Raw genomic sequence first — 15,685 nt, forward strand, 5'->3', positions numbered from 1 at the left:
AACAGCACACTAGGTAAAACCTTCTCCATGTTTATGTAAAATTCTCTATTTTTCAGTAGAAAACTTTTGAAACTGGTAAGCAATGTTGATTCTTATGAGACTCTCCAAGCCACTCTTGTTAAATGAGTTTAAATGTTAAGCTTACTGATGATTTTAACCAGTGCCCTTAGTTTTCCTTGCAAAGAATGAATTGATTTAATTTTAGAGTCTGAATGTTCTCTAAATAAATCGGTCCACATTGCACTAGAGATTTCTCTCATACTATTGTTTGACAATGTTTTGTGATAAAGAACACAAAGCAGAATGGCTGTTATTGGAAAGGAAAACATATTCTATGGAAGATTCATTATGTTTAGTATTGGTGTTTTTTTTTTTTTTTTGCTTTCAATTCTACATAGTCTTTGGAACTTTGGTTGAAAAACTTTCATTATATTTTTATTAGAGCTTGAGTCTTTTATAAAAACTCCAAACTGCTACTGTATTGTATCCAGAGGAATTCTCCTGTCTGCTTTCTTCGACACCCCGATTCTTCCTGATTGGAATCTTGCTACAGACTGGCAAAGTTGAAAAGATTTAAATGTTGTACCATGCCAACTCCTTTTACTAGAAAGTGATAGTGCAATTCAAAACTGAAATCAAATTTGTATGAAAGATATCTGTATTAGTTCACGAGGATTGTCATGACAAAGTACCACAAACTAAGCGGCCTAAAACAACAGAAATTTAAAAAATTCTCTTCTAGAGGCTAGAAATCTGAAATCGAGGTGTCAGCAGGGCTGTCTTCCCCCTGCAGCCTACAGGGGAACCTTTCCTTGCCCCCACCACCCCCACCCCGTTAGCTTTGCGTGGTATGCTGGCCATCTTTGACCTTCCTGAGTTTGCAATGACATTGCTTCATTTTACTATCCAGGTGTTCTCCCACAGGTTTCTGGGTCTTCACATGGCTGTCTTCTTAGGAGGACTCTGGTCTTACTGGACTGGACCCCAGTTCTACTTCAGTAGGGCCTCCTCTTAACCAATTACTTCTGCAACAACTCTATTTCCACATCAGCTCACACTCTGAGGATCCATCCAGCAATTAGGACCTTGATATATGTTTTTTGATGAGCTTCCACTCATCAAAAACACCCAATTAGAAAATGTTATTTCAAAAGGTAGAAATCTTACTGCAGCTATTCAGAAGTATTGAATTATTCAGATATTGGAAACATTTGTGCCACACGATTTTTCACTATAACTATACATAAGAATTTTGTTGATGAATTATTAATTTTATATTTTCAAGGAATACGTCTTAGTACTTGGATTTGTACTTCGAAGACTATTACAAAAAGCACTAAAAAAATAAATAGTGGAAAGAATTTTATAATGCAGATTACTAAAATCAAATTAAAATGACACAGATAAATATAATTATTGATTTTTACAACAAATTATAAAAATTAGATGACATAAATTTTGCTTCCTCTTATGGCTTAGTTTGTAATATTTCAATGTGTTGTGAGGTTAAAATCTTATGAAGCAGGAAGTACCATAAAAGGCATGGCATTTCTTCTGGAAACGTCTGTGAACACATGTACCTAACACTAAGGTGTGCTTTTTGGGGATAAGTAAATCAGAATCATATATTAATGTCAGCAATCATCCTATGAACTTTATTAGATATGGTGATTAGATTATTTTAAAAGAATGTTGTAGGTTTCAGAAGGCACATCGAAAATGTGAAAGATGGCCAGGCACGGTGGAGATTCCAGCGACTCAGGAGGCTGAGGCAGAAGGATTGCAAGTTCTATGCTAGCCTGGGCAACTTAGGGGAGACCCTGTCTCAAAATAAAAAAATAAGGCTCAGGTAAAGTGCCACTGAGTTCAATCCTCAGTACCACCACCACCACCACCAAAAAAAAAAAAAAAAAAAAAAAAAAAAAAGCTATGGTGAAATTCAGGGTGTGTTGGGGGGTGGGAGTCAGGGAAGGACATTGAATGTGTGCCCAGATTGTTAAGGGTTTCAGGACAGCGATACAGAATCCAAAAATTTAGAAATCTGTTCACTTGGAAGTCTTCTGTGTACTCAAATATCAGGTGAGTGTTTCTGCTTGGCTAAACCTATATAACACGTGGAGCCTTCGTAGCAAGTTGCCTGGGAATTGTAGTTTTTAGCTTACTAGGTACAATGGATGAGGAACACAAGCTCAGAGGGAATGCAGATCTCAATCTAACCAAGGACCTCCACAGAAGTGATCAACAGAGTCACCCTGCACTTCATGCTGAACAGGTTCAGCACCAAGTCTCTGAGTGTTTCCGTGCATGTGTATCTGACATTTAACATTGTGGTTTATAAATCTCCTAGCACCACATAAAGATAAATAAAGGCATTGAGTCCATATACAACTAAAACACGCACACACACACACACACACACACACACACACACACATATATATATACATATATAAAATCTCTTGGAAATTTGACTAGCTGATCCATAGGTATGTAGCCTAAACCCTCCTCCCTATGAAGATTGGAAGATGACTTGTGCCTTCTACCCAGAGAATATGAAATGCCCCCCTGTTGGTGAATATAGGACTGAATCACCAAAGCAGTAAAAAAAAAAAAAAAAAGAAAGAAAGAAAAAGTCTTCCAAGAACACATGAAAGAATCCAGGTACAGCTTTATCTAAGGGCTTTATCTATTTCATGCAACTTGTCATGTTAGTTATTTTTATTTTAATGTTGATTTCATTAAAATTTATTATTATTATTATTATTATTATTTGGAAATACTGGGGATGGAGACCAGGGCACTTTACCATTGAGCTATATTTCCAGCCCTTTCTAATTTTTTTTTTTTAAATTTTGAGACAGGGTCTTGCTAAGTTGCTGAAGCTGGTCTTGAACTTGGCATCCTCCTGCTTCAGCCTCCGGAGTTGTAGGGATTTCAAGCATGTGCCAACGCACACAACTTCATTAGAGTTCATTGTAGAAAATATAAAGAAAACCTAAAATGAAAAAGTCTGTGAGGGAGGGACAGCGAACAAGTGGAACAAGTGGAGTGGAACTGATTAGACATATTGATTCTGTAGTTAATTGAGTGAGGAACCCAAGAGACTATGTAGGCCTTTGAAGAATCCGGGCTGAATCCAGAATCTGCAAGAGGAATGTAAGGGCTGCTGGGGACTTTGGTCTTTAATTATAAAAGAGCAGTAGGAAGGATGGTTGTAAAGCAGGTGTGCTTTTAGTGGGTGTTCCTGAGCATTCCACAGCATTGTTATTTCTTGAAGTTCTCCCACTGTTTTTTTGGCACTGGGGATGAAACCCAGGGGCACTTTACCACCACAGAGTTACATCCCTGTCTCTTTTTATTTTAAGACAGGGTCTCACTAAGTTGCTGAGGCTGGCCTTAAATTTGAGATCCTCTTCCCTCAGCCTCCTAAATGCAGGGGTTACAGGTGTGTGCCTCTGTACTCTGCTTCTAGTAGGTTGTATTTTGTGTCTCATCCGCCCTTTGCTTCTGATAGCACAGCCCCTACTCCATATCCAAGAATGGTTTCTGGCAGCTCTATTTCTATTATGTGCCCTTAAATCCCTGACTATGATTGCTTAAGTATATTAACCTAATCAACCTCCTGATCAGATAGATCTGGACTACATAGATTATTCCACTATTTATATACGTTACTTTTTTTTTTTTTTTGAATTGGGGATTTAATCCACAGGCACTTTACCACTGAGCCACATCCCCAGCCCATTTTATTTTTTATTTTGAGACAGAGTCTTGCAAAGTTGCTGAGGGCCATGCTAAATTTCTGAGGCTGGCTTTGAATTTGTGATCCTCTTGATTCAGCATCCCGGGCCACTGAGATTACAGGCATGTGCCACCACCAGGCCTGGCATACTATTTATAACTTTGAGTTAAGGCTGAGAGATCCTCCAGTTTAAGATGGAATTGCTTTGATTCCTGGTTCTAGTTTCTCATAAGCAATATTCTTTCAGAAGTCCTTTCAGATTTATGCTGTCTGCAACAGAAAGATTTTTTTTTGAGAGAGAGAGAGAGAGAGAGAGAGAGAGAGAGAGAGAGAGAGAGAGAGAGAGAGAGAGAGAGAGAGAACTTTTTAATATTTATTTATTTATTTTAGTTTTCGGCGGACACAACATCTTTGTTTGTATGTGGTGCTGAGGATCGAACCCGGGCCGCACGCATGCCAGGGGAGCGCGCTACCGCTTGAGCCACATCCCCAGCCCAGAAAGATCTTGACTGAAGACCCTTCCACAATTTTTCTTCTGCCATAGTATTCTGCTGTTCAGAGACTTAAATTAGTAGGATTTAGGTGAACAGCTGTTTTTTTTTTTTTTGTAGATTTTCAGGAGTCTCTCTCTCTCTCTCTCTCTTTCTGTTCTGAATTTAGTTTCTATGTCAGAATCTGGCTTAAGTTTTTGGCCCAATCTTAAAGATAGAAAATTCCATATAAATGATCTAATTAGATTTTAAATCTCTCTGTGAATATTTCTCAATGCCAGCATTTCTGTTGTAACGCCACTCGCCATGAAATAACTTCTTAGTCTTCAAAATCAAGTAAGAAGTATGAGGTCCTATGGGGAAAATCTGAGTTGGGGTACAGAATTAGAAATTTATGCTATGGAAGAGGTACTGGGGAATGAAATTGATCTGATTATGCTATGTGCATGTATAAATATGTAACAACAAAGATCACTGTTATGTATGATTCTAACGCACCAATTTAAGAAAAGGAAAAAAAAATTATGCAATGCTGTCATTGGAACAATTTTAAAGCACTATCTTCATAAAACTACTATCATGAATAAATTAAGATATAACCCGACAAATATTGGGCTTTAAGAAAGAACAGGTAAATCTTACTTGATAGAAAGCTGTATAAAGAAAGATGGAAAGATAGAGTCAAAGATGCATTGAGATGAGGGGACAGCACGGTAGTTACCCCTAAGACGGAGCACATGGGCAGGTGGGTCAAGAGGAAGAATATTTGGTTCTGAATTCCTCGTTTATTTTTATACTAACTGCTGGTAGTAGTGGTAAAAAACAGCAAGTGACTAAGAAAAAATAATTTTGTAACTTCTGTACTGAAACCCAGCTTACCAAACACAACCAACTTAGTTCATGTTAAAGAAACAACTGCGGTAGCCAAACAGAGTTGTACTAATGACCAATAAATAGTGAGGGTATTTCTGTATCCAAGGAGCTGAAGGGTGGAAGGCTGGTTGGAAGGGGATACTAGGCGCCTGATTTTGATGCTACTTTTGAAGAGCAAGTGCATTTTATTTATTTTTTACTTAAATTGAGTCATCCCCTCCACAGAAGTTTCTGGCTTTGTTAATTACCTAAAGCAACGGTGTTGCAGAAAGAAATGCTGCTTGATGCTGACCCGGGACATTCGAAAGCTGATAAATGATTTCTTAAGGATGTATTTGGCCGTGCAGGGCTGAGTGTGGGAAGCCTCGTAGCCGCTTCGGTTTATAAGTCTGCGTAGGGTAATTATAAAGATGAAACTGTGGTGAGGGCCCGGGAGAGACCATTCCCGGGTATGTTTCCTTGGCCTGAATGATTCCTCAGCAGAAGGCTACAGCAGCAGCCTCCAGCCCAGAAACAATCATTCCTGTCCCCAAATGCACTGCTGAGACTCTCACTAGATGAGAGACCTCTGGGGGGGGGGGTGGTGTCAGAAACAAAGGCTCAAAGGGATGGATGGGGATCAAGAGCTTCTGATTAAACAGAAGGAAGAAAGACACATCAAAGGAGACAGAGACGTGGTGACAAGCAGTGCCAGTGTGGCAGAGCTCCAGACTCTTCAGGAAGGAGACCAGGCTTTGTGTGCTGCTCTTAGCGTAGGCCGAGGTGGATTCCCCTCTCAGGGCCGATGTGTGGATTCAGTGCCTCAAGAGATTCAATGAATCCCTCAAGAGGTTTCTCCTAAATGAATTCATAGGATATAGACCAAGCACACCTGACGTCAATTCACTGGCATTGGGAGAAAGCAAAGGTTTTCTTGTTCTCAATGTCAGATATTTTGGAATTGTTATTGTCTTTGTCAATACTTGAAACCGACTGGAATGAAGGGCTCCTTTGAAATGAAGGACAACGTCCTGGTCACCGTTTTGTTACGCAGCCTGTATTTCCTCATACCCCAAGGAAAGGCTGGGGGGCTGCCTCCTGTGACCTGGAGAACAGCAAGGAATCGGAACGTGCCTGCCTGGTCCGTCTAGCACAGGCTCATGGACTGAATCTACACAGGTCTATCGCCTGGTTCTTGTTTCTGTAAATTGTTAAGGCTTCTGTGGGGAGGGGGGTGGAGAAGCATTCTAGATGCTTCCCATCAAGTTTGATCAAGCTGCATAAAATTCCTTTTCCTTTTTCTATCTTATGAGGGTAGGGGACGGAATCCAGTGAGCCCGGCATCTAGGTAGGGTTCCTGAGCTTGGCTGCCAGTAACATACTGAGCCCTGGGAAATCATTTTGCCTGCAATATTTGATTTAGTAGGTGTGGTATTAGCTTGTGTTCTACACTTTGGTGGATTGGAGCCAATGCTGTGGTCATCTGGTATGTCCTGTTAAACTCTTTGAACTCTTTGAAGGAAGGGCTCCAATTTACTGGACTTGAGGGAGACACACCCCAAGTAGTAAGGAAACCCAGGTTGTGGATGTTGAAGAAATATGATTGACCCAGACTATTCAGTGGGACCTTCCGGATGAGACAAGCAAAACTGGAAATTGAGGAGGATGAAAATTTTGGACTTTAAGCTTTCTTTGAAATTTTAACAATGAGGAGATTCTGTATTTAGATTCAGGATATTTATGTTATTGGCATTGATTACTGAAATAACTTAATATTGTCATTTAATTTCCACACAGAACTTTGGATAGAATTATATTGGAAGATATGACTACAAATAATGTGGACTCGGGGGTAGGGAGTGAATTTTAGACTTGATTACAGTGTGGCCTTTATAATTTAATTGATCTAATGCTCTGACCTGTGGCACAGTTTCTGGGGCAAAAAGCCACATTGGCCACCAGCAGTCATGGAGAATTTATAATGGAGCACTGGGGATAGTCATGTCATTGTTTGATCAGAAACTTGTTGATGGAGCTTAATGAACAAAAAGTAGATATATTTTGGAGTGAGATATTTGCTCCCCACTCCCTGATGGAAGCAGCCCTAAATGGGCCTGTCTTCATTACTTTTCTGCCCATTCCTCTCCCCAGGGAGGGATCATTGGTATCCTGCACACCTCCTCTCAACTCTACCTTCAGTAAGGGCACAGGTTCGATTTGAAATCAGCCCTAATGGTAGTATTTACAGCCTGGAAACCAGCAAACAACAAATCGAGGTTATTTTTTTGTTCTGAGACCTGGTTTATCAGCAGGCCACTGGAAAGAGTTGATACTGAAGGTGAGAACTTTTGACTCAGTGCTGATTAAAAAACGAAAACAAAATCCAAGTCAAGTGAGCATGAATATACTCGAATATACAGGCCAAGCTTTAATTGGGAAAAGAAATGGAGAAGGGGAGGCTTCAACTCCAGTTGATGGTATTTTTATGATCATTCCTTTAAGGAGGAGAACAGACTCTTAGCATGATGTCACTCAATGTTTATGGTTTAGTTAAGAATATCAAGGTAAGAAAAGGCACATTCCATACATGCTAAGAGTGAGAAGACTTTTAGCAAGTAAAGATTATGAATTAAGGTTTGAGAGTAAAGCCAAAGAGCTACTAGTTTCTGGCATCACCCTACACCTGGTGTTTGTGGTTAATTTGATTGAGAACCATCGGGTAAGAAAAGGTACATTCCATACATTATAAGAACTGAGGAGCAGGAAAAGACTTTTAGTAAAAGATTATGAAGGCAGACCCAATAGTTTATCCATTATATTGCCCCCTGTTCTGGGTCCTTGTCTAAAAGTGACTTATCTTTGACTTTGGGTTAACAAATTGAGACTGTGTGTTTCTGTCCCTTTCTCATTCTATTGAGTGTGTGTGTGTGTGTGTGTGTGTGTGTGTGTGTGTGTGTGTTGAGGTCTGTCTGCCTCTAGCAGATATGTTTGGATTTTTTTTTTCTGATGACCTTGGCAATAAATACTCTGCAACCACAAGGGGAAGTCTATCTGATTTAGCACTACCTGGGACCAGGTAAGTGAGGCTGACAATATTTGTCTTTTTTTTTTTTTTTTTTTTAAAGAGAGAGTGAGAGAGGAGAGAGAGAGATTTTTTTTTTAATATTTATTTTTTAGTTCTCGGCGGACACAACATGTTTGTTGGTATGTGGTGCTGAGGATCGAACCCGGGCCGCACGCATGCCAGGCGAGCGCGCTACCTCTTGAGCCACATCCCCAGCCCCACAATATTTGTCTTAAACCATCTTTGCCAGTCCGGCCCCTTTCAGTTTTAAACATAGTATTTGTCTGACTCCATTTGTCTGACTTCTCTATTGGTTTAAAACTCAGGTGGCAAAGAGAGAATTACACTAATAAGCTTCCTCAGACCTCAAACTTTATATTTCCTCTCTTGAGTTGGGAAGTTGTTTATACTTATGCTCCTCCTCTAATGGTTACTGCAACAAATATTTCTGTTTTAAATTTTTTTTTTATTTTGAAAAACTATGTCACCAAGAATTGAAAATTTGTGTCATGTACACACACACACACACACACACACACACACACACACATTAACAACACTCAAAATAATTTAAAGAAGGCTTGATCCCCTGTCCCAGATGCAGATATGGTAATAAAATTGTTGCCTTTCTTACATATTTTTTTTGAACAGAACATTTTTCTTTAATAAAAATCTTATTTTGGAATAATTTTATATTTATAGATATGTTGTAACCATAATACAGAGTTCCCATATGCATCTCACCCAATTTACCCTAGTGTTAGCATCTTACATTGCCATAATACATTTGTCAAAACTAAAAAACAGGATTGGTACACTTTTATTAAGTAGATGTCATCTTTTTTAAAAAAATTTCTCCAGTTTTTTTGCTAATGTTCTTTTCCTGTTTAAGGATTCAATCCAGGATATTGAATTGAGTTTAGTTATTGTGTTATTTTAGTTGTCTCTGGTTTGTGAAAATTTCTTAGTCTTTCCTGTTTTTCATGACTTTTAACAATTTTGAGGAGTACAAATCCTTGATTTGGCAGAATGTCTCTCAATTTGGTTTGTCTGATATTCCTCTCTTTAGAAGGATGAATTTGTGGGTGCTTGGGATGAAAATGAACTTGAGGGTTCAACTTGGGATGAATTATTCATTGTTCTTAATACTTACGAACACAATAGATAGGTAGATATGTATGTGTGCCACATAATATTGTTTCAGATTTTAAAAGCCAATATGTGATTCCATTTAAGTAGCTTTTCATAACTTGCTTTTTAAAATTCAGTATTGTTTTTGAGATCTATCCTTTTTGAAGTGCATTTTCTTTTAGCTCTAATGTGATGTATGCATTCCTGAAAATCCTCATGTTCTGTGTAATTGTGTACTAAAAATAACAGGGCTTGTGGGATAATTAGAACCATAGATAATTAGGGGTAGTCTACTCAAAACCAGTGCACTAACATACCAGAGCACTAACAGGAACAGTAACGATCCAATGAAACTATTAGCATAGTAAAAGCTTCTCCGGACACTTTTGCCAGTTTTACAATTACTCTTGATTTTTGCAGCTTCTGTCCAATGCTTTGACACCTCCTTTGAGGACTATCACTTCCCATAGAGGCTGGGTTCATCAAAATTTAAAATCTGATTATGAGTATAGCTTAAGTCATCAATAATTTTTTTTTTTAACAAAGAAGGAAATGTCTTGGCGGCTTCTTCATCAGCAATTACAAGCATCACAATATAGCTTAAAATTGTGGAATGCATAGCAATTTTTGAAGTCACTAAACCATTTACTGCATGCACAAATAGCACTTAGGCTGAATTTTCAGGCTTTTTATTAAGATCTTCACATATTACTCAGGATTTTTCTTTGATTGTGAGAAAGTGTGGTCTTTTGTTTCACTGTAGCATATAAATGAATATAACCTCTATGTTATATTGATGCTAGTCTTTAATTTATGTAAATATTTTATTTGCATATTATAATGATGCATGTCCTAATTTGCATCCAGACATTTGATTTGTTGCAGAGCAAGGTGTATATCTTTTTCATGCCTTTTAACCGAGGTAAACGATTCTTCAATAGAAATAAACATTCTCCAACTCAGGGACATTTGGATTCTTTCTGTTTTTTCCTCCCAAGAACAAACAATGCTTCAGAGAATTTCCTTGTATGTGTCTCTGAGGGTTTTTAAAACAAACAAACAAACAAACAAACAAAAAATACACACACACACATATTTATATAGTTGCAGATGGACACAATACCTTTATTTATTTATCTTTATGTGGTGCTGAGGATTGAACCCAGTGCCTCACCTGTGTTAGGCGAGTGCTCTACCACTGAGCCACAACCCCAGTAAGTTATATTTTTAAAGATAAAATGGTTGGATTATGTGTGAAAATGTTTAATGTAATATATACATTAATTTGGAGAGCATCAACATCATCATGATACTAGGTTACTCAATGCATGTGACATAGTTCTCTATTCATTTTGATGTCTTATACTTTTTAAATAACAATGTTGCCAGATGCTTTATTAGTTTTTTCAATATGGTGATTGGGATAGTTTATGTTGTATTTTCTAACGGATCTCTTTCATGGGAAAGGCACATTTTTATTATGTTTTATAGTTCTTTGATGAGTTGAACTTCTGTTGATCCTAATAGTTTGTGTATAGATTTTCTAGAATTTTAAAATACAGATCATCAGATGCATACATTGTTATATATTTTTGATCAGTTCTGAGCATCAGATCACTTTTTTATTGCATTGAATTCCACAATGCAGTAGGTAGATAGCAGGTATCTTGTTATGCTCCTGTCTCTAAAGGGAAGTTCATAAATTTCATTTTTAAGAATGATATTTGTGGTGGGTTTTTAGTAGAAACTCTTTTAACTTTTAATTTAGGGAAGCTAGGTGATGAATTTTTAAAAATACAAAAAAATCTTAAATAGATGATGATTTTAAAATCATCTACTGGAATGATCTTGCTGCTATTTAAGTCTGTCAAAATGCCATAAATTACATTTATAGGTTTTCCTAATTTTGAGCTACCATGCTCAAAATTAGGAAAACCTATAAGGAAAACCTTTCATAGGTGTTAATTATTTTACCTTGTCCAAGAGAACTCTCTGTAACTGGCTACCTACTACCCACTGCTAGTCCCCATGGAAACCACTCCAAAAATCAATCCTTGTCAATGGTAAGGCTTGGACACCTACTCTTGAGTCATGTCAGGGGACTGCTTGCCTCCTGCTATGAATGTTTAAGTAGCCCACTGCACCAGGGAACTGTTGATGCCCACCATGGCATTCATGATGCCATCAATGCTAAGTTGTCATACCATATTGTTCTTGTATCAGGACTCAGATCACACCAGGGGAGAAGTCAGCATATCTTTAATCTTGCAGTCTCATATTTCCAGGTGAGAGATTCCTCTCCTGGAGTCTGTTCCTCAGCCCTGTCAGGTCTCTGAGCCCTGCCCTAGAGTATGAAGGTTTCCTGCTGTGCAGGTGCCCAGTAAATGTCGATTCGACCAGGTTTGAGCATTACCTGGCCCTTTGCTTTTGTTTGCTAGCCAGCTCTATTGAGTTGTGATGTTTCCAACTTTCTTGTGTGTAGATTGATTTTGACCTGATTATACTTTTTGCATAGAAGAGATTCACAGATGAATTGATTCCTCATTCTCTTTTCTTGCATTATTTTTGTTTGGGTTTTATGTAAACTTATTATCAGGTACTTAACAGAAGTCAAATAGCTTTCTCTCTTTTTTCCTCTTTTTAATTCTCATTTTCTTGACAATCGTCTAACATGCATTGATTCAATGATAATTGTATATGTTTACAGGGTAAACATATTATGCAATGATTAAATCAGGCTAATTAACATATTTTGTCCCTCAAATATTTATTATTTTTTATGGTGTATTTATTCATCTTTATTCTTTTCTGGGACACATAAACATACTGTGTGGAAATTTTTCTGATATTGCTCCTTTTCCTGGTTATCAAATTCCTTGTCACAGTTTAGACTTTTTTTTTTTTTTTTTAATACACCCCGCTGGATACTTTCTTGCCCTTTTGACCTGACTACTTTCATCATCCACTCTGGGAATTTTTCCTATTATTCTTAGATTATTTTCCTTCCTCCAATATAAATATTTCTTTCTCTGAAATCCCTGTTTTGGTTTTAATTCCTGTAATTTTTGTCTTTTATTTATTGTCATTTAGGTTTCCTATACTCTGAGTCTCTTAATTCTACTTCTCAATAAAAACATTTCCCCTTTGCTTTTAGATTCTGTTTCTAAGACAGCTGCACCTAAGTTTTTAAGGGGAGTGCCCTTTTCTCATGGCACGAATTCTTTTTCAACTTGCCTATGGATGCTCTTACTGTTTTCTGTGGTTCATTTCCAGGAATTATGAAGAAAGAGCAAGATGTACGAGCAGGCATACCAGTAAATTTTTCTCCTAGGTTTGAGAACATAGGATTTCTTCCTGGGTGTCTGCAGCCTCCTGGGCAATGTCCTACCTGCTGGGCCAAAGGACTTATTGCTCTAAGCTGAGAGCAAAGATGCCTGTTGCTTACTGCTTGCTTAAAGAGGGCAGGGGATGGCCACCGACACTCCGTCATCAGGGCTACGACTCTGGGTTCTATCCCTCATTTCCTTTATTTTGGTGCACACCCAGGATAAATTTTTATGGCAGCCCTTTTTTTCTGCTTATGCTTTGGGTTATGTTGTCTTCTGTGATGTAAAATTCCAGTGCTTTCTGGCTTTCCAAAATTCTTCATGTCTCCTTTCATTGCTGGAACTCTTTTTCTGGCACTACATCGATCTCCTTTTTAAAAATATGTTTCTTGTCATTTGTAGGAATTGAGGTGGGAAGAAGGTATCGGCGTTAGTGTTCACTATTGATTAAATTTATCTTTTGGGTTTTTCTCCCTGTCATCTCTCCCTTTGTTCCTTCAGTTATTCCTTCATCTAGTCGTCCTATTGGGCACTAACTGTATGCCAGGCAGGGCAGCTGGTTGGCCTTTAAGAAGGTAATATTATTGCCCATAAATCAAACTGGAATTTGAATTTCTGCTGGTATTTTTTTAACAGAGATAAAGATGCTGTATTTGCATCTCTGTGCACATTTTTCCTTTTTTTTTAGCTTCACAAAGTAAAGCCATTTATTCATAAATCCCCAAAGTCTCAATTATTTAGTAATTTCAGTTATCACTTTTTATTGGTTCTTTTTAGTTATAGATGACAGCAGAATCCATTTTGATATAATTATACACACATGGAATGTATCTTACTCTCCTTAGAGTCCCATTCTTATGGAGGCACCTAGTGGTGGGATTCACTGTGCTGTTTTCACGTAAGTACATGGGAAAACTACGACAGGTTCATTCCACTGTCTTTCCTTTGGTTATTCCCCTTCCCTTCCCGCCCTTCCCCATTGTCCAGTCTTTGGAATCATCTTTCCTAGAGGCTTACCTCGGGTCACGTGGTAGTGTTTGAACTCCAGATACCTGAAACCAACTCATCATAGAGCCATCCAGTACTTCCTCTTTTCCTCCCTCTTCCCTAGATCTCTGTTACCGTTAACATAACTAACTAGTCACATTAACGGCTTAGTGCCTGATCCCTAGTAAAATGCTTCCAACATTCGTCTCCGTTGAATTAGTGAACTAAGACTCATCAAGTGGTCTCCCCATTTGTAACCTCTCTTAGTTCAATACATCCTTCATCCTTCTGCCAATAAACAAGTCACAGACCTGACTATGTGCTCATGGTTTAAGAAACCTTCAAAGTCTTACTTGCTTTCTGTGAATGACCTTAGGCCCAATATTTCCGTAGATTATTTTGTTAATTTTCCATAACTAACAGGAACAGAGATAGAGAGTAAGTAATACATCATGAGTATCAAGGTAACAGTTTTGCTGATAAAACAGAATAGAAATTCTAACAGTGCTTGGTAGTAGGAAACACCAAGTGAAAGTTACACTCTTGAGTTAGTTAGGAGAGAAGGTGAATAAAAGAATGAATTGGTCCAATCTGCAGACTAAGGAGACCTTGGAGTTTTGACTTGCAAATCAGTAAACTTTTCGACTGAAAGAACATTTATTCATTAAAATGGACTATCATGGTTGTAAAGGTTCAAGTCAATTTTTTTGGAGTTTATATATGCAAACAAAATTTGGTCGTGACCATCATTCACGTTATTCTCTCAGTCTTGAATCTCTCACTTCTATTTTTGTGGCTCCGTTTAAAGGTTGCCCTTTCCACAAAGACCTGAGCTTCTCTGGGAGGATTCTGGTAGCAAGGATGCTAGTGTCTTTCAGGACAAGGGAGGTAAGTTTGGACACACTTTGTCCTGGATTCAGGGCATTGTTAAAGAGGTGTTCCCATTTGCCAAATTCATTGAAATGTAAGTATCCTAAAGCAAACTGAAACATGTAAAATGCTGAATAGACTTCAGAAGATCTGAGGTAAAGCTGGAGGCAGGTGAGATTAGACCCGGAGAGACTCAGTGTCTCAGCTCTGCTTGGGAGACAAGGATGGACAGTGGTCGTACAGAAAACCACTTCTTTTAGGCACAAGGCCTTAAAATTATTTTAATTTTTGAATTAACATGTAGTTATTTGAGAGAGAGAGAGAAAGAGAGAGAGAGAGAGAGAGAGAGAGAGAGAGAGAGAGAGAGAGAGATGAACTTTGCTGAATATAGTGAGGAGTAGGGTAAGATAAGAACAGAAAATCCATTATTAAATAATAAAAAAAGAGAGAGGGGTTTGTATGTGTGGGTTTCACTGGTGGAAACCAAAGTCTGATTTTCATAGGTCGAAGGTGGATCAACAAATGGGAAAATGGAAGTTGTAACTACACATAATCTTTTCCTCTTTCCTTCCTTCTTTTTTATTCTTTCTTTCTTTCTTTCTTCTTTTTTCCCTTTCCTTTCTTCCCTCTCCCCCTTCCTTCCTTCTCTAACATATCAGCTACATTGCAGTATTGTTTTTTTTGGGGGAATGATTGAGTAAAAATGAAGAAATTAATGATCTATACATAAGATACTAAGGATATGTCCAGATGCAGAATTCCCTGCATGGTGGAGAAGCTCTGGGTGGCATTGCTGAAGGGCAAGGTTGACCTTAGATATCCACAGGGATGGCTCGTCTCTTGTAATAGGAGAGAGAAAGAAAGGCTGGTAGATTTTGTGGTAGAAATTTGTGTGATGATATCAGGTAGGATTCAGTATCAGAAAAACTAAATTAATAGTGATTTTTGTGAAAGATAAGACTATTTTCCCTTGATGTAAATGTTCAGGTAGGCAGTCTAGGACTAATACAGTGGCCCCCAAAATAAATTATCTTGTTGCTGTGCCAAGCCCAATATGCAGCTTATATTTTTTCATCTTAAGGTGACTGACTGCTCCATCTCCTGCTCTCATGTCTGAATCCTCACCAAAGGGAAAGGGGGAAGTGAAAGGGAACACACGTATCTTCTCAGTAAGGGCCCAACCTAGATATGGTTCCTATTCTGCTCCCAGCTTATACACTGG

General features: G+C 38.1%; 1 protein-coding gene across 10 annotated transcripts in view; it reads left to right on the forward strand.

Moving 5' to 3' along the window:
- LOC110599556 (C-reactive protein) overlaps positions 1–15,685 on the forward strand; it is a 153,835-nt gene that overhangs the window by 43,558 nt on the left and 94,592 nt on the right. The window lies entirely within an intron of this gene.

This window comes from Ictidomys tridecemlineatus, chromosome 11 (genome assembly GCF_052094955.1).
Source record: "Ictidomys tridecemlineatus isolate mIctTri1 chromosome 11, mIctTri1.hap1, whole genome shotgun sequence".
NCBI lineage: Eukaryota > Metazoa > Chordata > Mammalia > Rodentia > Sciuridae > Ictidomys > Ictidomys tridecemlineatus.